The sequence below is a fragment of the Podarcis tiliguerta genome, assembly GCF_965153285.1.
Source record: "Podarcis tiliguerta genome assembly, chromosome: 3".
Lineage (NCBI taxonomy): Eukaryota > Metazoa > Chordata > Lepidosauria > Squamata > Lacertidae > Podarcis > Podarcis tiliguerta.
The window spans coordinates 75,154,152-75,173,687 of record NC_139536.1 but is presented as its reverse complement, the minus strand read 5'-3'; positions in this window follow the sequence as shown (position 1 = coordinate 75,173,687).

Below are 19,536 nucleotides of genomic sequence, written 5' to 3'. Positions count from 1 at the left end.
TCCAAGGTATTGTGGGAGGAGAAAGGAGTCTAAATTATCCCAGCAGAATGAAAGCTCTCATTTAACAACACAATGGATACTTCACGTTGATTTGGCAGCTAAGGTGAGTACAGATAATGTTAGCCACTCAACATGTTTTGAAGCCTTAACTCAGGGAAATCTTGAAAAGTGTGTGTGTGTGTGTGTGTGTGTGTGTAGGAGGAGGAGGAGGAGGAGGAGGAGGAGGAGGAATCAATTAGACCCCATAGGAATTAACACTGAGGATCATTATAGTTCCCAAATACCATACCTATGCAATAAGCAGTAATACTAATTTCATATTCTTTTACACTAAAAAATAAGTAATTAACTTTTTTTAAAAAGGTGGTTAAATTTTGGTCAATTTAATCCAATTACTGAATTAGTAAAGTGCTTTTTGCAGGCATAATAGGGTTAAAAATACTATGTGTGCATATTCAAACATGTAGGGTTTTTAAGCATAGTGTCATTTACAAAAAAAACCCAACAAGTTAGATATTATTTTCACAATTAAGCAACATATAACTTTATTAAATAACAAATGTAGGCATATTTTTATTTTCTAGAAATCCAGATTTGTGCATAGTCAGACATGCTATCTTTATACATTAACAACTTTGCTGGAGTTAGATTACTGTGCAATCTCAAGGGGAGGGGAAGTGTTTTTGGAGATTGGGAAGATATTATAAACTTTGAGGGCTAAGCATGACACAATACTAAAATAACCTGTATTGTAGAGTATGCAAACAAAATATTTTTAGCCCTCATGGGAAGAAGTAGCACACAGATACTAAAAGTTCTCACACAACTTGTGAGAAATGTTGCACAGACCAATAAGGAGCAACACTTTCCTGAGCCATAGATCAAAGCTCATTTTTTTGCCTGCAGATGGTCCTAGATTCAAGCCCTGGAACCTCCAGTTAAAAGGATGATAGATAGCAGGGTGGGAAATATCTCTGTGGATAATCTGGGTACCGTACTAAGACAGATGGACCAGTTCTCAAACTCTGTTTTAAGCAACTTCAAATGAATATTAAGAAACAAAGCATAATGAACTTTAAGAAAGGTGCATCAGTGAGGATCCATACAAAGAGTTCATTAATCTCTGGCCAAGACCAGATGGGAAGGAGAAAAAGGCTAAGTCTCCTACATAGGCCCCCTAGGTTTCATGTGGTCTTTTTTCACCCAATTTTCCCAACAAAAAAAGAACATGGAAAAAATGGAAGCTGGGAAGAAATCACACAGATTGCTTCCTGCAGTGAGAAGAGGGATAAGGCCCCTTTGTTGTAACTTGCCCCCTCTAAAAAAACAAAAACAAACCTCTTCCCATATAACCATAATAGCACCTAACAGAACACACAAGTGTTGATGTACCCCATGAACACCCCTCACCCTGGACAGTGGCAAAAATAACAAATCAGTTTTATGCACTGAGCTATATAGTTATAGCACACATCTGACTTGCAGCACAAACCAGGATGGGGAGCATCACTTTACCCAATTGCTTCGTTACATCAGTTATAAGATGCATTTCATGTGTATTGTAAATGGAAAGAACCTATTGCCAGGACTCCTTAAATCTTTTGAAACAGCTCCGTGAAAGGAATGATAAACGGCTCCTGGAAAGTACTAATTAACTATTAGTTTGGTGTCTTGTTCCAACTCCCTTTCACGTTCCAGCATTCATTAGGAAGAGTTATGCAAAACAGAATCTTCACATTGATTTTATGAGCCCAAGGCATTTGTCACTGACCAACCACAGGAGCTGCATGCAGAGTCGAGATGTAATTGTAGAGGAGGCATTGCAGAACTCCCCAGAAGGGATTTATATACACAAGGTGTTGTTTGCAAATACAACTTCATTCTGTTCCCAGACAACTAAATCCACTCATGGATACCTTTTCCATATGAAGCCCTGACCCTTTCCGAGAGATGCCTCATACAGTCCAGCCCTCTACGTGTCAGCTCACGCAGTTGCTTCCTGAATGGTACTGGGCACATTTTATATAGTCCAGCGATCAATGGAAGTTGGAACTTAACATGCAGCTGAGAAAAGAACTGGTTTTATGCCCAGGCTATTGTACTTAATCAACCAATAAGATTTACAGGAAGCACTGGGGGAGAAGAAAAGGCAATGCAAGTAAGAGATCTTACTAATTACTACTAATATTATTCCAGGTTTATTTTTAAGTTGAACATTTTGCTACATGGCGTACAGAACAGAGAAGTAATGGAGTACTTGCCCTAGTGATTTATAATACAGTCCTCGCCCTGTAGACATCAATGACAAAACTTCCATAGATTTTAATAGAGCAGGTCTTATCCTTAAGTAACTTGGCTGGAACAATGGTGATAGGAAAGGAGAAATATGGCAAAGAAGAAGGAAGGAAGGGCTTACTAGTGTCAAGCAGTGTGGAATAGGTGATGGAATTGTGACTCAACTATTCTGCTTGAAACCAGTTATTGTTGGTGCCCGTGCCTTGGACACATTTTCAAAGCACCTTTATTGCAAATGAGATTCCAGACTAGAAATAAGTTGAGGTTCTTGGCTGTGATCCAACAATTCACTCAGCTATGTATTTAGCAGCACACAGTATGTGTGCGGCACTGGTCCCAGCTGTGAAGTGAATAAGATCTTGCTTGGTGGAAGAATTTGTATGTTTATGATATAGGAAATAAATCTCTTCACCACCACTCCCCAATCTCTCTGTCTCTCTGTGTTTCTCAAGCGTCAATCAGTGTAGTATTGGACTACTGAGTTTGCCACCTGTTCTCAAACCTAGATTGCATCCTCATTCATGCCAGGCTGCTACCTGGGTGCTCCATGTCAGATAAATGCAGATGGTTTATGATAGGGATACGCAAGAGGTTTCAACGAAACCCTAATCAAGAGCTGAAGTGGGGCTGTTTCCAGCAGATCGGGGCTTCTCTGAGCCAAAGTGGAATCCCTCCTAGTTATTCTGAACCAAAGTAGTGATCATCATCATCATCAACGACAACAACAACAACAACAGATGATATGGGTGATAAACTGAAACATTTCTTCCTCAGACTACCATATAAACTGGGGGAATGGAAGGAAGGGGGACTTTTTTTTGTTACTGACTGGTCTAGCTTCTAATCAGAGGGAAATATTTTTCCAGGACTCAATCACCGTGCTTTGGAGAAGGTTTTTTTGCAGTAGTGTATTGCCTTTTACTTGTCCATTCTGTGCTGTTTGCTAGAATTTTTCCTAGGGTCACCTCTACAAAATGAAATCTTTGCCCACAAAACCACAGGGAGGGAAGCAAATCCTGTTAAGTTCTCCAAATCAACTTGAAAGCTTCCTAGCAAAAAATAAAACCATTGACCCATCTGGCCAGCTGGCCATATCTACGATTTTCAGAATAGTTGCCCACAGAACACTAGGTGAGATTAAGGCAGGTATCCAGCATAGTGGTCAGCTCTCTTATTCCATTAGTGCAAGGATTTACCTTTGCAGAACAGAACTCTTCCCCTCTCCTTCCCCATGCACCTACTAAATCTGTTCTGTGGATTCCTTCAACCTTTCAGAGCATGGCGTAGGTGCATGTGAGTGGAGGAGGGAAAAAGTCGCACTGCACAAGTGTAGACTAACAGAATGAGGGCACTGGATATGGAACTAAGTAATTCCCTTTTTACCCATCCCAGAACTGGGCTCCTTGGAGAATAGGGGGGGGGGTGTATAACTATAAAATAAACTGCAAAGACCGCCCTTGTGGGAAAACCACTGCAGGTATATCCATCTGAAATTCAGCAGGATTCAGCCCCTCAGAAGGCTGACCACACCTGAAAATTGCTTCCAATTCTACAGAAGAAAAACAATGAAATTTACTCTCAGTACCTTTTTGATAAATCAAACTTTCAAGGTACCCAGCACAATCTCCTCAGCTACTATCAAAAGGGCACCAGGAGAAGAAACTGATATTGCCCTATACTGTCCCTAGAAGGGAACCAGCAGGGGGAAGTAATAAAAGTCTTGGGCTAGGACTCAAGAGACCAGGAGTCAAATCCTCACTTGGCCATGAAGCTCACTGGGTGACCTTGGGCCAGTCACTCATACTCACTCACTACTTCACAGGGTTGTTGTGGGTGCTAAATGAGGAATGAGAGAACTATGCATGCCACCTTGAGCTCCTTGGAGGGGGGGGGAGGTGGAATATGAATACAATAAATAATAAAGAGTAGCTGGGGAAGCCTAGATAGATGGACAGGGTATAAATAATAAATTATTATTATTATTATTATTATTATTATTATTATTATTATTATTATTACATTTCTCCAAAGTGAATGGTCACAGATTTCTATTACCTTGCTCTCACTCACAGCATCTCTCCTAGCTCTGCCAGGAAATAGTCCAGGAAATAGTCAAACAGACCGGGTGGCAGATGTGTGGGATGTTCTTATAAAAGAGGATTCTTTCCCATTCCCTGTGGATTTATTATTCCTATTGGGAGCTGTTTGCAGACATTGCCTCACCATCAATGACTATTCCAGGATGACACGTCCCTTCATGTTCAGCCCATTGCGAGTGTTCCAGATGTGTGAGCTTGCCATGGGCCTACTTCCTGCTGCTGGGGGACAAATGCAAACAATCTCACTGCCTCATAAATACTAGAATCTCAATATTTATGTTGAAAGGGGTTTTGACCATCAGCCAATTGGATGGAAGATGCCTCACATTTCTTGCGCTGGCTTGTTTTCTTTCAAAGACAGACAAGGATCAAAGCTCTGGGCCCAGAACTTCATTGTTTGTGTTCCTGTGAAGCCCGTAGAATGGCTGGCAGCAGCTTTGAAGCACTATGATACCTTGCAGACCTAGTGAAATCCTACTGAGTTGCAAGGTTGGGGAGTTTGTTCAAGGCCAACAACTACCTTGAATAGATCACATGAACTGATAAACCACAACTCATAGGAATCGTTTTAACGTACACAAATTTTGAAATTACTGTCGTTTTCAGGGTAATTACCCTTGGCCCTAAAAATAGGTTTGCCTCTGAGCTTTTTCTATCTCTTTAAGCACTGCTTTTGTCTCTGTATTACAAAACCAGCCAGCCAGCAGCCCAGCACAAGTGAATCAGGAATTTGTTGCTGCCTGACAGTATTTTTCCAGAGTGAAGGATATCTGACCTTGAAAGGACAACATCTGCAGAAACACCAGAGAGTTATAGGGCTCATCTGGACTTGCACTTGTCCCATACCTAGAAAACTGTCCCAAACTGTTTTCCATTTTGTCCCATACTTTCTAGGCATGGGCCTTAGTGTTTTTGTCCTTGCCTCGCCACTTTCCCCAGGAAAACCCTCTATTTAGCAATAAATTGCAGCACACATCAATCCTGAGAAAACCCAAAGGATGTTTGCTCCAATTCAGTGGTAGATATGGCGTTTCCTGGGAGAAAGCAGTGAGGCAAGCACAAGTCTTTATGAGCCCATAGAGGGGAACACAGGAAACTTCTTTATACTGAGTGAAACTATTGGTCCATCTAGCGCAGTAACGTCTTGCATTGACTGGCAGCGCTTCTCTGGGGTTTCAGGCTAGGTTCTCTCCCAGCTGTACCTGGAGATGCTGGAGAATGAACCTGGAACCTCCTCCATGCAAAGCAGGTGCTGTGCTACTTTGCTATGGCCCTTCCCCAGAAATGAGCTAAGTAGGAGCTACATTCTGTTTGGCCTGTTTGGCTGCAAGCATCACTTATCTAATGCCAGTATATTGGATGAAACGAAGATCACCAGTGTTGAAGCAATGATTCTTCAACATCAACTTCGTTGGACTGGTCATGTTGTGCGGATGCCTGATGATCGTCTTCCAAAGCAACTACTCTACTCTGAACTTAAAAATGGAAAGCGTAATGCTGGTGGTCAACAAAAGAGGTTCAAAGACTGTCTCAAGGCAAATTATAAAAAACGTAGTATAAACACCAACAATTGGGAAACACTTGCCTGCGAGCACTCCAGTTGGAGAACAGCCTTTACCAAAGGTGTCGTGGGCTTTGAGGATGTTCAAACTCAGGACGCAAGGGAGAACTGTGCTAAGAGGAAGGCACACTTGGCAAATCCACACCTTGATCAACTCCCGCCCAGAAACCATCTGTGGAAGGATGTGTGGGTTCAGAATTGGCCTCCACAGTCACTTAAGGACTCATTGTTAAAAACTGTGTTTATGGAAGACAATCTTACTCGACTACAAGTGATCACCAAAGAAAGAAAAGAAACATTCTATTTGGCTTGTTTGGCTGCAAGAATCACCTTCCTAGGTGTGCTGCCAGGTAATTTCAGGTGCTATTACATGGCAGCACACTGTCCGAGAAATATTATTTCTTGCTGGCACTGGAAAGGCAGCAACAGTTCCAGAAGGGTGGGGGAGAGGCTTTAACATCATCATCCCCACCACCACCCATCCATCTCCCTTGGCTTCTGCACTACCAAGAGATGAGTTTTTATGTATTTATTTGAAGTATTTTGTCCTTACACATCAGCCAAAAAGGGTGCAGCTTACATAGAGGCAAAAGGGATCGGGATGTGGAGGGAGGAGTGGGGAAAGCAAACACAGCTCTAGTTCTTAGCCAACAAATGTCTTCTAATAACCTGGCAAATGGTCAAAACCTGGTAGTCTCTCTTTAGAGGCAATGGAGAGGCCCTTCTTCTCTTCGCTCCCTCTGCTATAGCCAGATGGAGTGCCTTTGTACTGTATCATTCTATCACTTTATCGTGAGTCATTCGAAGTTACCTTGGAGACCAATTTGACGGAATGACCCAGGCTAAATCTTTAGAATAAATAAAATAAATATTTTGAGACTCTGGAAGATGGTCTGAGATACCTTTGGAGCCTAACTGGACTCATCAGGTTTGATTCATAGTGGCAGCTGGTGCTGGCATGGAGCCTCTCTGTGCCATAAGGGCAATGCATGCAGTGAACAACTGTCACACTTTACAACCTCTGCATGGAGCTACTGCCATGTGGAATAATTTCCCTATATTTGACTTCTGTGTGGTCACTATAATGTTAAAGACACTTGCGAAATGAAGAGAAGTTATGTGTGTGTGATAGAAAGAGAGAGACTGAATTGTCTGTACTCACTGTTAAATTTAGCACAAAATAAACTAAGATGTGTTCTAATTTTGCTAGTCCAAGAAGCTTATTTGACCCACATTTTGCTATAGATGAATGCCCTTAAATATGAACTGGAGTGAATCCTTGTGAACTCTATTAGGCTTCTTTACTAATTCAGAACTAGAACTATAATTCCCAGAGTTTCTTGGGAAGAGGGATTGAATGTTAAACCACTTTGGGAACTTTACCTCTGGGAAAGAATTGGCACCTCCTGGCAACTCTCACCACCCTCACTCCTCAAGATTCTTTGAGAGAAGCCATGGCTGCTTGAAGTATGATGATGCTTTAAATGTATAGTGCAGTTGGGGCTTGGGGCTCAGGCAAAGGGGTCTTTCCCATCCATGCAACTTAGTTCGTTTTTACCTGAAGATGCCAGAGATTCAACTAGGAATCTTCTGCGTCCCTAAGCTGTGGTACCTCCCCACCTCGCTATGAAGCAAATTATGCTAAGTTATAAATTGGATTCAGGCATTTAAAGAACAACTGCAAGAACCAAGTGGGAGGAGGGCACGGGAGCATATGTGCAGGTCCTGCCACCAATGTCACGTTCTTTGCTGCCTAATTGTATTCAGCTGAACATGCTTAGAGTTCTCAGTTGTAGTCAAGAACCATCTGCAAACAAAGTTCTCAATGGCTTTTAGGCAGTGTTTTTCTTCTGGGGGGGAAAAGGTAGCGGTACTGCTTACCCATAAGTACCCCCAGAAAAAAGCACTGCTTCTGGGTGCATTCAAACATAGGCACTGGTTGCAAGGAGCCGAGGCACTTTCGTCCCCCCCTTTTTTGAGGGGTCTAGGTCCCCTGAAGGATCAGATGATGTTCGGCTCCACCTCATGGCTCCTCATGATGTTGTGTGTGTGATGTCAGGATGTCACATCAGGGCCCCTCAATCATTTCGAGAACATGATTGCGCCTCTGCATTCAGACAATATGTTTTGAATCCCCCTTTGGGGACTTAATGTGGAGATGCTAGGTCAAGGTTGGGGACATTGTATGTGTGTGGGGGGGGTATGTATCCCTATGCTCCCTTCATCACTTTAAGTGTTTTTTGCAATGTCTGAATAGGGCTATACAGTGGTACCTCGGGTTAAGTACTTAATTCGTTCCGGAGGTCTGTTCTTAACCTGAAACTGTTCTTAACCTGAAGCACCACTTTAGCTAATGGGGCCTCCTGCTGCCGCCGCGCCACCAGAGCACAATTTCTGTTCTTAGCGGAGTCTGTAACCTGAAGCATATGTAACCTGAAGCGTATGTAACTCGAGGAACCACTGTGTTGACTTTGTTGAATACCACACAGTAAACTTAATGGCTAAGCAGGTTAATGGCTCCCCAGGTTAAGAATGACACACCAACAGCTATGACTACACTACACTAGATCTCTCAGTATTTTCACTATTAAAAATAGGTACAGAGGCAATCTGTACCAATCTCATTTCAAGATATTCTTAAATTTATCAAATTTATCAGAAAAACCACACTGTTCCTAAACTATATTGTTGAATTAAACACCTAGAGGTGATTCACCTACTAGGTTAGTGTTACTCGTTTTCAAGCGTCATGTTCCTGTTGTTGTTGCGGTTGAGTGCACAGTCCATCTGTTTAAGTAGACACATTCTGGATGTAAAAAAGGCTCTGGAATTGCTAACAATAACAGGGTTTTTAGAACATCTTTTAAAATATTTGAAATCAACAGGTCCAAATACTTTTAGAATTCTATGAAATAAACTGGAAGTCCACATAGGAACCAAAGCATAAGCCCAGATGCCAATGGATTAGCCCACTTAGGCTCCCAGCCCCACTAAAAACTTGCCTGAGTCTTACCCAAGCATTCTTCTAAATCAGGGCTATATGCAATACATGCGTTCCAAATCCGGAGAGATGTGCTCTTATGTTCATGAATCAATAGAGTTATTTGCGGCAAGGAGAAAGACCTTCTGTAAGTTACAGAAAGCTCACCTTGTCAAACTAATTCCCCAAGTATGAAATAAAAATGAGAGTAAACTGGAAAAGTGCGAAAGAAATGACCTACACGACTGTACTCAAAGAGGTGCAAATTATTACTTCTTTTTTCACCTAATGAGATTCTTAACGAAGCAACATTAATCAAGTTTCTGGAATGCCTAAGAAAATATTTCCCTTTTACCTCCACATTATTTTTTATTTTTACATTAAAAAAGAAAATGCAGCTGAAATGCATATTCCCTCTGAGTGAATGTGCCAGCTGGGCTTGCTCTCTCTTTCTTGTAGGCTCAAGCTGCTTAGGGATGTTAAGGGCAAATCCTGTTTGGCTCCTCTCCTGTGGCCTGCCTCGGGTGACCTGCGCCAGTGAACCAGGTTTGAACTCCTAGTATTCTTCCATCAGCAGCTGGAAAAGTTCACTAATAGCCAAGCAGAAACTGGTTCAGATAAAAAGAGTTTTCTGTGCTAACCAGAAAAATAATTCCTAACAAACCCTCTTGATTCACTGCCCTTGAAACAAAGTGGAATTCAATATCGGTGGTTGTGTGTTTTGCTGTCTGACCTGTTGAAGTTGCATAGGCTGAACTTCAAAGGCTTCTCTCTTGGTCTCTGAATGAAAGAAAAGAAATGGCCTTAAAGCAAATCTTGTCAAAATAATAAGAGAATGCAAGCAAGACATGTTGCTCATAAGTGATAAATGATAGAGGATGCTGCTGCTTTTATATATATATAAAAGTGTTTAAATGTTTTTCAGTTCATTTAAGGGGGCCAGTTAATAATATGCATGCTAAGGATTTAGATAACAGCAGTCAAAAATATTTTATTCCAATTATTTGAAACTTACAAATTTATCTTAATAAGAAGTGAGCTTTGAGTTTGATATTCAAATTCAAAGGCAAAATGCAAGCATATTGTTTGGGGGAAGAGAAAACAAACCAGGTTTCTTGTCTATGGCTCAGATTATTTCAGAAGAATAATTGGAATATGTGAAACCCCATAGCTAGATAAGCTCTTGTTAAATCTCTATTTTTCAGACTTGTACCTTGCAGCTTGAACAACAGATTACTTATTAATGCATATCATATTTGCATTACCTATTAATAATGTATTGCTCTAAGCAATAACTAGATATAGGCTCTTCTAGATGTTCCTTTTTTCCCCTTTAATCATTTTGGGGCACAACTGTATGCCCATTTATTTGGGGGCGGGGGAGATGTCAAAACAGTGAAAAAGAAACTACAGTATTATATGAACAGAACAAAGAAGCAGTATGTTTTGTATAATTTAAAGAATGTACTGGGGGAAATACAACTGATGTGGGATTGCTAGTATTACCATGTTGGAGTAACTGATCAGACAGCTGATCACTGGTGGGACACAGTGAATTGAGGATGCTTGCAGAAGCTCGTGAAAATAGTTCCCATAGCAACACAGATGAGCTCTATCAGCTGACAGTGCAATCCTTCCCATGTCTACTCAGAAGAAAGTTGCACTGTGTTCAGTGGGATTTACTCCCTTGTAAGTATGTTTAAAGCTGCAACTTAACTTTGCTTATGTTTTGAGAGCCAGCAAGGAGGACTCAGTTGGCTCTAATAATAGGAAAGCAAGGAGGCTCTTGCCTACTAGCTTACTGAAAAGGAAAATGTGCAGGTAATTTTCTACCCAAAGTGTGATAGAGCCTAAGGGGTTTAACTATTAGCACCACCAACTCATTCTCTCGAACCGCAGCCTCCTCTCACTGATTTGAGCAGAGGAAACATGATTAGGAACGGTTAAGTCTCAGAAATAAATATCATGAGCATGCACGGAATATACCTGCTTCATCCATGAGGAACTTTGTTTGTAGATAACAACATGATTTTGAAACAGGAATCTTTTGTTTAATCAGCACCTTGTCTAATAGCCACAGTAGAAGATCCCCCAGGATCAGGCCAAGAGGCCATTCATTCCAGCAACCTGTTATCACAGTAGCAGCCAGACACACACACAGATTGCAGGCACCAACATGCACAGAAGACTGGGGAGGCAATGACACATGCATGACGTTGGGACGTTGCACACATGATGTTGGGATGTCGGAAGGAGCCAGGGCAGAGCTAAATTTGGCAGCAATGCGGCTTCAGTGGCTAGCAGCTCCTCTTCTCTCATGCTTGGCACCCTTCTCCTCCTGCTACAGCCACCAGCTGGGGGCTGCTTGCCCCCTTTTTCCTCTATGTAACAAGAGGTGGAGGAACCAAACACTGAAGCTGTCATACTCGGCTCTGGGCTTGGCCTCCTCCGCCTCCTGAGTGTGTGGCTTTGAGGTTTTGCAAGGGCTTTTTCTGTCTTTAGGAGGGCTGTGCCCAGGCAGCTTTTTAGAGTGCAATCCTGTACCTCCAATGGACTCACTTGCGTGTCGAGGTCCCCAAGCCACCCCAAATTAACTCACACTTCACACAGAAATTTTTGTTTAAGGTTTTTGGCAGAATTTTGGCCACAACTTTATTTAAATACACAAACGTGAGTGGTTGCTTAGGCATTGGTTACGACTATCTGTCCATGCCCCAGGGACAGAACTGACTTCTGGATTCCAGCGGAAGCCAGTCAGGGAAAACAATATTGGGGATCAATGAAGCTGGGCAACAGACCCTCACCTCTCCACGCATGCTGCCAGGGGCTTATGCGGCCCAAACCCGATGCCAGGGATTTGGACGAAGGCATGGCAAGCCCCCAGATTCCTTTAACAGAATTCCCTTGCAGCACCAGCATTGGAGGGGTAGGCACTTACCCCTCCACCAAACCATTTTTTAACCAATGCCTAATCGCAAACCTTACAAGTTGTGACGATTTGCTATGCAGAAGGCAAAAACCAAATGGCACCAGCCAATCAGCCAAATGGACAAAATTCCTACCAGGCCCCTGCCCCAAAAGCAGGCAACCCCATGACAGGCATAGCAAGGTCAAGCAAAATAACCCTCATTTCAGGGAGGGTGGGCGGGTGATCCGGTGCACGCAGCAAAAGAGAAAGTCCAAAGCTGCGTGACCTGTATTTAAAACCTTTGTGTCCCACCCCCAAATTGGCAACATGAAAATCTCCCCAGAAACTCAGCTGCCCAATGACTGCCTATGGCCATCCAAACAGATCTGCCCAGCAACAGTGGGGTGGCCTGCTAGACCCTACCGCAACACGTGCTCTCTATTAGGGAGAACACGCTTTCTGAGTAGACACGACTAGGATTGCACTGTTAGCACAGCATATTTTTCCAGTATTACACACCCCCCCCCCCGAAATCTGATGGTTTATGATAACACCACCACCAAAATAGAAGAATGGAGAAGAATGAGCAGTTGCCCCACCCTCAATGCTTCTGAAGTTCTCGTGACATAGTCCTTCCAGTGTGATTTCTATTACATGGTCCATCGACCTGAAGGAGACCTTAGGTTAACCTTGAATTTGGGATGGCAGAAGAAGCAGTTAATCATGCGTGGGAGGCTGAAACAGGAGCTTGTGAAAAACCAGAGAGGGACAAGCAACAAATGAACTTATTAAACAGTGCAATTGCACCACTGTCTAGCTAACAAAATATATAGGTTCTGTACATACACATATTTAATAACTTTTCACTCACCTCCTCCACAGTACACTGAACACATAATAGCCAAGTCAGGCTGCCAGGGAGGCCCTGGGAAACTTTAATTGACAGAAAAACAGGCAGCTTGAAGCTGAGAGTCCTCAGGTCAAGAAGAATAGCATGTAGGCTATCAATACAATGCGGTTTTAAATTACATTAAGTGTTTGTGTTAAATTGGTTAGGTGAAGTCCCCAGCGGATTGAGAAATGCTGAATGAAGCCATTATGAAACCATAACTATAGCTGCTTTGTTTGACTTTCTTTACGCTAAGACGAAGTGTATAGAACGGTTGGCTACATTAGGGATTGTTAGTATTCTCTGCACTACACAAAATTATTGCATTTTAGGTTTGACTCTTCTTTTGGAGTAGGTCCTTGATTTGTTTCACAAACTTAATTTTAATCCACTTGGTTATAGTCTGATTTTAAATATATAGGACAATCCCGCTTCTCTCTACCGCCCTTTCTATAAACATACAGACACTCATATACACATACTGTGAATTCCTTCCAGAAGGTTGGGACCCTCAGAAACAGCATTGGGGAGGGCATGACAGGTTTTAGGAAGAGGATTCTGTGAAAATCACCCCTCCTACTTTCATCAGTGGGAGCCATCACTGCATCAAAGGCCCTAGATCCAAGCCAAATTATTTAATAAATTGGTATGTCATGTATGCTATAAATACTGATAATGGAAAAACCATTAATTAACTGATGAGTTGTTTTTAACACCAGCTTCTATAAAATTAATTGCTACAGGATTCCCTCTTACATTGCATATAAAACAAGTTGAATCCAATACAGTAGTTTCCTTAGCACAATGGCTTTGGGTTATGCAGTGAGATTTTCCCTTCCCTCTCCTCTTCCCATGTTGCCCCCTTAATCTGTTCTGGGGGTTTCCTCAACTCTCCAGAACAGCTTGGGAGAGTATGCAAAGGGCACATGGGGAAAGGAGACAGAGGCAAAGTTTAACTGCGCAAATGGAAATCTTTGTGCTAAAGGAAGTGCTTCATGGGATACCATTCAGTGTGTTTAGGGTGACATGAAATAGCTAGAGCTCACACAGTAATACACCATGTAGGATTATGCTGGCATTACAAGTTGATTTAGATCTAGGTGTGGATTAACAAATCCATCAATTTTGGCATCTCTCCCGACTTTTGTTTTGTTTTGTTTTTCCTTTTTCCAGTCTTAACTTTAGTTTGCCCTTGTTTCCACATTAGCCACTGATTTGGATGACTTTGAAAGAGAATTAGACAAATTCATGGAGGATAAGTTTATCAATGGCTATGTTCTACCTCCACGGTTGGAGGCAGATGCTTCTTGTTGAAAGTTTGGGTGCAACTCAGCTTGCAGAAGGGGGTTTGCATGGAGTTAAGACAGATAGATTGAGGAACCTCCAGATTCCCAGACTATCCCCATATGTTTATTTCTATGCTGACTTCGCTGTCTCTTTGATGTTTAGACTGATACATCTTAGGTTGCATCCTGTGTACAACTTCCTCATCATCATCATGCTTCTTTCTCAGACCTCAAGAGGAGAAGTCACCATCAAACTATCCTGAAGAACACAGAAGAAAACATGGCTGCCTTGCTCTTCTATATACTAGTAAGACTGGAACTAGAAACCTTTTTGTCTTATAACAAATAACTTTATTATTTTCTTCTCTCCAAGCCTCTCTATGTGTGATTGCAACAGGTGAAGTCTACTCTCTAACCAAGATCCACAATACAGACGCTGCATACACTGCATACTAAAATGCTTCAGTAGGTAATTGTCCTAGTTATCCCAATACTTATCAGTTGCCAGAAAATGTGGGAAGATAGAGTGCTTTAGTGCTCAGTTCCTACTTACAGGTTTTCCATAGGCATTAAGTGGGACATCATATTGGACCCTATACTATAAACCCTACGTTCCATTGACTATCTGCTAAGTCATTAGCACAATTCTTGGAGATAGACCCAAAGTTTAAACACCTATCTCTACCTAAATAGGAAGCATGATCTTCTCCTTAGCTAAATTTGGGAGTCTGTAAAGGCATTCTTCCCTGAAGGAAGGGAATCCCAGTACCAAATGAAGATTATTCAAGGCATTCATAATTCTTCCTTATGCTGTTGTGAAAGAGCAGCAGGTGTTTTAAATTTGTTTTCCTGTGTAAACATATATTTTGCACATGTCAGTAACCTCTAGCAGAGTGTGTTCAAAACTTTCCTTCTGTTTCAATGAAGAAATTTAATACTGTATACCTCTGTAATATCTCCATTAAATTCTTTATTGTAATGGGTCCTGGTGACTTCATTGTTCTATAAACTAAATGCCAGCCATAAGGTAGGAGTGGGAAGGAGCAGATGGAGGGTTCGTTTTTCAAACTATATTGGAATCAAATTGCATTCTTTAAATTTCAGACCCGGTGTAGGTTTAGTAAATCATAAATGATAATTTTATTCCAACACAGTGATCAGGTTGATATAAAATTAACATAACAATTGTGTGACTCAAAACAGAGAACTCCATATGTTGGAGTAGAAATAGATTATTGAAAAGGTTTGTTGCTTTCACCTTAAAAATATGAAGTTATTTGTTTTGAAACAAATGCCCTTTATAATATATAACTTCATAGCAAGCAAAAAATGATCAGCAAGCTTCAGAAAAGCTACACAGCTGTCTGAAGGTATTTACTATGGTGTCCTCTCAATGGTGACTATTATAGCAGAACTATGTGGAGATACCACGAGTCTTCTGCTCATCCCACTTTTAGCCTTATGATACATCAGTGAATAGTTTAGATTTTACTTCTGACAGACTTGCGAAAAAGAAAAAGGCAGCCCCCTCTGGTTGACATGAATAGATTTGGACAGTAAAATAAATATCTCTCTCTCTCTCTCTCTCTCTCTCTTGATGCTTTGACTCAAATTATGTGTAGAATAATTAAGACAACTCTTGCTTTATGAAGGCAGAGGCGGGTGTTTTTCAGGGAAAGACTTTCTGAAGGAAATTCATTGCACTGACTGAGGTTGATCATTTGAAAACATTCACTGCTAAGAATATTTCAGCACTCCACTGAGTGCACTGTTGGCACCTGAAAGAAAGAAACCACCAGGAAAATGTCTGCCTGAAGTGCAAAAGGTTGGTGTGTGAGCACTTTCCATGCCCATCTAATCAAGAATCAAAGTGGAAACCATGGTCACACCTGCCATCCCATTAGAAAATTGCTTCTCACAAATTATTAGTTGTGATTCTTCATCTCAGTCAAAATGGTTCTTTAGAATGGTCTTCAATTACTGAAACAGTCTTCGGGACCGGTTTGGTGGAGGGAGTCAACAGCCTCAGGCAGAGATGCTACAGGATGTGAAACAGTAGTGAGGCAGTGGCAGGTAAAGCCATGTGGGCTGTATGACCTTCCCTGCACCTTCTGAGCCAGGTGTGGGGAAGCTTTGGCCCTCTAGATAGACGTTGCTGAAGTGCAACTTCTATCATCCTTGCCTGACCATGCTTGCAGGGGCTGATGAGAGTTGTAGTTCAACAACATCTGATGGACCAAAAGTTCACCACACCTGTTCCAAGCTAGCCTGTTGCCTTCACTTGTGTGGGGGTGGGGGTGGTATCTCACCACCAGTGTTGAACTAAGATTCAGTTAACAGTCTGTTCAGCTTCTATACAGATGCCAAGGGAGTGCCACCTTGTCCTTTGCTTTAGGCAGCAAAATGTCTTGGGCTGGGATACTCCTTATTTTCTAGTTTATTTGGAGGCAATGAGCAAAGGAAGATGCAAGCACTACTTCTCTGCATGTCCACACATTTCTATCATGATCCAAATAATAGCCATTCTTTGAACCAATCTTGTAAGTTATTTTTTTCATGCAATATTCAATATATTTTGCTGTGTGCATGGGAGAGTAGGAAAGACACCCTTTGGCTAATTTACCACCTGTGCATTTCCAGGAGAGATAATGAAGCAAAATGCAATTGAGATTTTATGAGGTCATGATTTCTAATCCTGTTACATTTGTACCTTAATGAAAATTTCTATTAATTTTTTTTCTTGTAATCAGCACAATTAAAGGTTTATTAATTCTTGCTATATTCCCAAAACTTTATGGTCCAATAATATTTAATTCAAAAATATTTAACAAGTTACATTGACAGAATTATCCACTTAACAAAATGAATAAGTTGTTTAAAGAGTCTCCTGGGCACTCTTGGTGGTTCTGCCATAGATATTTGGTCTTGGCCACTTTGCAAGTCCAAAAGAGCATGATTAGTACCTTGTGGTTGCTAAGCGACAACACGATATATATGGGATATATATCCACAGGACCCAGCAATCGGGTTATCTTAGACACTGACCATGATGTTATGCGTTTTCATTATTGTAATACATTTATTTCTCACAGCTATATTTTATTGAAACATAGTAAAGGATGTATTATACACCTGACAACTTTGCACTGATAAAATAAAGGGCACAGTCTAGGATCACATATGTAAGGTATTTACAGGTATGTTTACCCAGAAATCCTACTGAGCTCATTGGCAGTTACTCTCAACTATGTTGTTGCTGTTGTTTAGTTGTGTCTGACTCTTCGTGACCCCATGGACCACAGCAACTATTTTAGTTCATCTTCATTTGTTTGTTTGACAAACATGCTCTATCCCAGGAGTTCAGAGTGGCTTGCCACCATTTTTCTAAATAGTCCTGTATCACAATTTAAGGCAATTCAATTGTTTAGGAGATAAAAGAGGCCAAATGAAACGAAAAGGAAATTATAAATTTATGCTATTTTTTCATGGATCAGAGGAATAAAACACCCATACCAAACCGTAAATAACCAGGCTAAAAAAGCTGTCCAGTGCATGCGACTTAATGTTTCATGGCTCAGCAGGGCTTTCGTTGGATGCTGCTGTACAATCGGTTTTCCACTGCCACACTGAGATTTATCAAAAACAGTTTGTGATATGGTAACAAGGGGCTTGCTGTTTCACGGTAACAAGGCCAGGCATCCCAGTGGTGCATAACCGCTGTTGGTGTATTCTCCCTCACATGATTGCAATTGTGAGAGGACATCAAATGAGGTTGACTCTGTTGCCATTTTCCACAACTTGGAGGGAAACTCTAAAGAAGTAGGGAGGCTGTTGTATGTGCTGACTGATTCTCAAATGACTTAAAACCTTGTGTGATCAGGGTTCTTAGCCATGTGGAGAGACTCATGGAGAGCAATCCCATTGCTTCAGGTCTTCAACCTCAACGGCAATGGACACATGACTGGGACTGAGGAGAGGCAGTGCCAGGAAGAGAAAACCTGCTCATCACAGGTCATAAGCACATGAGGGGGAATGCCCAAGAAAGGATTTAGACTGTTTCAGAGCACCTCCAGACTGTCAGTATTTTGCAGGAGGAATTCAAGCATTTCTTAAAGGAAATCTAGATGTGTGCAATTAAAATAGAGTAAAGTGCTCCATCACCATAGTTTGACAAATCCACATGGAGAAAGAAACAGAATTTCTGTAGTCTGGAAAGAGAAATGCATTGTGAATTGCGGAATGAATGAACGATGGAAAGACATAGTAATCCCACCCCTTCAAGTAAATCAGGATGACAGCTTATCATCCTGCAACCTCCCTATTATCCTATAACCTCCCCACTTTGTGCAAGCAAATCAGGTTGAATGTTCAATATATAGGTTGACTAGAAGAGCTCTCATATCATTCAGGGCATGTCAAAATATTCTGGAAGGGGAGGTGTGAGGTAAAATCATACCGTGCCATTTTCTGAATTTTGTTTGGAAAGCCCTTCCTAAGTTTTTGTACCTATCACCAGTATTAAAAAATAAAAATACCAAGACACTATTAAACACATTTCAAGCTTTTGAGATAAGTTGTTCCTCTTTTAGGAGGTGTGTTTGTGTATATATGGAAATAGTAGACATGTGTGTATGTGTGTGCCTGTTCTGTAGACAGCAAATGATTCCTACTACCACCAGAAGTAGCCTAATAGCAAAGAATAGCAAAATTAAACCATACCATTGTGCATCAACTGGGATTTCTTGTGTTAAATAAAACTTCTGCTGAAGAGAGAATTTAGATAGGGGGGAAAAAACATCTCCAGCTGTCTGCAAGAATTTACAGACTGATGCATTTTCAGACTCTGGAGAGCGAACTATTTGTTGCTCTTTCCTTTTTCTGTTTTTACAAAAAGGTGGAAAGCCAAATGTTGTGCTCAGCGAGACCAGAAGCAGTAGAGGTCATGTTCTTAAGCCAGATAGCATTTTCAATTCTGCTGAGTGCCAACGTTTTCCTTCTGCTCAATAAAAATAATAATAAAGTGGACGGTTGTTGTTTTTTTAAAAAATGGAACATTTTTAATACCAGGCACAATGACAATACTACATCCAATGAAATGTGGACATGTTTAGGGGAATGTGTTCTGTACAGGAGAGGTGAAGCCAGTGCAAACTGGAACCGAGCAGAAAGAGCAGTCCCTCATGCATGGTACGTTTTTGGGGAGATATTCAGAGACCTTTTGCAGCACTTTTGGTGATACTGGTGGGAATGCATGTGTCCACAGACACAAGGACATCTACAAGCACCAAGTTGATGACCTAAGCCCCATTGAACCCAGTGGACTATATTTCTGAGTAAACACATATAGGATTGTACTGCCATCATAGTAGGAAAAGTTCTGGAGATCATCTCCCCCTTTTCCATTAAGTGCAAATATTCATTTTTATCTACCCAGCGCAGTGCTTCTCTTTGCTCTTTCTGCTGCTTCAAGTCCATTTGCCTCATTTTATAATAACCTTTGCCTTCTTCTAGGGCTGGG